Source organism: Adiantum capillus-veneris, chromosome 15 (genome assembly GCF_014529385.1).
Source record: "Adiantum capillus-veneris isolate H3 chromosome 15, ASM1452938v2, whole genome shotgun sequence".
Taxonomy (NCBI): domain Eukaryota; kingdom Viridiplantae; phylum Streptophyta; class Polypodiopsida; order Polypodiales; family Pteridaceae; genus Adiantum; species Adiantum capillus-veneris.
Window position 1 is genome coordinate 122,759,149 of NC_140945.1, and position 2,845 is coordinate 122,761,993.

A 2,845-nucleotide genomic window follows, 5' to 3' on the forward strand; every position below is an offset into this window, starting at 1 on the left:
GGGGGGATGGAGGATAGAGAGAGAGGAGGGGGTAGAGAGAGAGGGTGGAGGGGCAAGAGAAAGAGAGAAAAGAGGGGATGGAAGGAAGAGAGAGAGAGAGAGAGAGAGAGAGAGAGAGAGAGAGAGAGAGAGAGAATCTTTTTGGAATCTTCTCGTTGGATTTCAAAAAAGCGCTCACCGAAAAATGCTTGCCAAAAAACATTCCCTACACCACACACACAGTGGTGCTGTTAAATATCAAGGGGCCTTTCTCTAGGTTCTTTGACACGTCGGAGACCCCCTTGAATTTAACTGAGAAGAAGCTCTTGGCTAGGTAAGTGGTGTTTTCAATTGCCCCCCCATGTCCACGAATTTGTGGTCCTTGGATCCATTGGATGAGTTCAAATCTATTAGGGACTCTCCCACTAAAGCCAAACATAAGCGTAAGCTTAACTTGCATGGCTAGTTTCTTTTTAATGAGTGTTGGCGGAATCGCAATAGTGATAGCCTCTGTAACCTCCACTTGCTACGGCAGAGACTTATTTAGAGCACTATCGGCTCGATCCGTTAGCCCTTCTTCCAGAAGCCCATTGCATTTTGCTTGAGAGCAAGTTCTTTTGTTACGGTTGGGCTGCATTCTAACTGATTGTTTACTTCTTTCAGCTCATGTTCGAGTCGAGCTTTGATATTCCTCAATTTTTCCTGGCCTCCCTCACTTGATGCCTCAACAGTTGTGACGTTAGTGTAGTCCTTGTGGTTTAGATCCTTCAGAATGCTTGTGAATGAGATGCGTAGATTGAGAGCAACAAAAATCGTGAATCCCTTGTTCATCTTTGTATCAATCGGCCCCTGGGGCACCCTCGCCTTGAGGGTATTCACCTTGAAGTTGAATTCTTGAGCAATTTGGACCAACTCTTCCTTTTTCTGTAACCAAGAGGACCTTGTCGTCCGAGAGAGCATTATTAATCGACTAGGCCGGACCCCTTGTCTGAGCCTCAACTTTCATCACGGCGTCGTTATTTGGTCGCAAAGTTGCCCCTTCCCCTTCCTCCATCAGGGCTACTCCATCAATTGGCGACATTTTTTTGGCTGCGAGTTTTCACAAAAACATGATGATGTCTTCCTCCATAAGCAGGGCCTTGGATCCATTCTTAGTACCGCGGCAGGGCAAAACTCTACACGCAAACAAAATATGGGGGGGGGGAGGGTGTTACCTTAAGAAGTCCAGCTCTAAGAGGTAGGCAATTGAGCATGGAGCCAAGAAGCCAAAAAAAAAACCCACGATTAATAACTAAAGGCTCAAAGAAGCAAAGGGGAGGATATTAATTGCAAAAGGCTTAAAGAAGCAAAAGGGAGGATATTAATCGTAGGCTTGCCGACAACTAAAAGGGTGCTTAATATCACAAGCTAGAGTTGTGCTATTAATCGCAACTTCAACCTGACCCGACAGACTAAGGGGCAGGCACGACTGGCTGGAGCTGCTTGCTAATTCTCTATATAAGCGGGTGGGAGGGGAGGTATGTACACACTGCCGCCTAGATCAACGAGTAAGTACCCCTGGTAGCACCTTAGTAGGATAAGAATTGGCTACTCATGGGCGCCATTTCCAAGCTTTTCACTCAAAAGTGGATTCCCAGATTGACATCAAAATATTATCCAGGTCTTTTACAGCTTTGTTGACAAGTAGCTTCTCAGTGCCATCGAGTTGAAATTGGGCAGCTAGCTGGTCAGAGAATTTTCAGCACTTGCTGTTTCCATTCCATAAGTGGATAACCCATTGTAGTCCTTCATTGTTCATCCTTGTGTGGACAACCTCCTACCCAATGGTCACCTCCACATTCATAGCATGAACCTTCCTGCTGGGTGGTCACTTCCTGTTAACTTCACGAATTACACACTACCTTCTCAAGATCTAGCAAGGCCCAAAAAACACTTACCTTCAATCATATATGAAAGACTAGTCTTTGAGATTGTATATGAGGGCTTCGAGTTAGGAAAAGGTCCTATCCTTATAAAGTGTCTCCATGTGGGTGTTATCCCCGGGGGATTCACTCTATATACAAAACCGGATGCCACCTGCGAGAGCGGGCAACTTTGATAAAACCCCTATATACGACTCATATTAGGAAATATGACCCCTCTTTCTACGCTTATACGACAATGAATACAGAAAACTATCATACCCCTATCTTACATATAAAATTTAGATCTCACATGATCTACCTGAGTAAAATTAGTCAAAGAGCGTGTAGCATAGTGACTGGCAACATACTAAGGAGCCACTTTTGTTGATAGCTAGATGTATCCTCAATGTGTCTTAGTTATAATTTCAAACTATGTGCCCGTTTAGCATGCACTCTAGCTACTCGTCCAATTTTGACCCATCTAAATTCCTTAAAAAATATGGTTATAAATTTGTTTTAGGTTCTCCATGTAAATTTGCATCTATAAAAACTCTTTATAGCTTTCATCCCTCAACAGATGAACTATAATTACAAAACAAGAAATTGATACAAAGCAATGTTAGTTCTTGCATGTATCTCTGTAGCTATTGACTAAGAAGCTCGAGGGAAGACTCTTTTGGGAAGCCATAATTTTGAAACACAAAAACTTCCTCTCATTTTCCCCTTTTATCACTTCTCCCCCCTCCCCCCCCCCCCCAAATATGATACCCTCTCCATTATGTTTAAGCTTGGGAGATAAATTATTGGGGGTCTACCCTAACTTATATGCTTATATAACTTGTAAAAAAACCCCCCTCCCCTACCCTTAGGTGGTGTGGTAAGTTTTCTATGGTGAATCCCCCGGGGTGTTGTCCTTGGGACAGTCACTCTATGTAAAACAAACATATCCTGTGTGTTCAAGG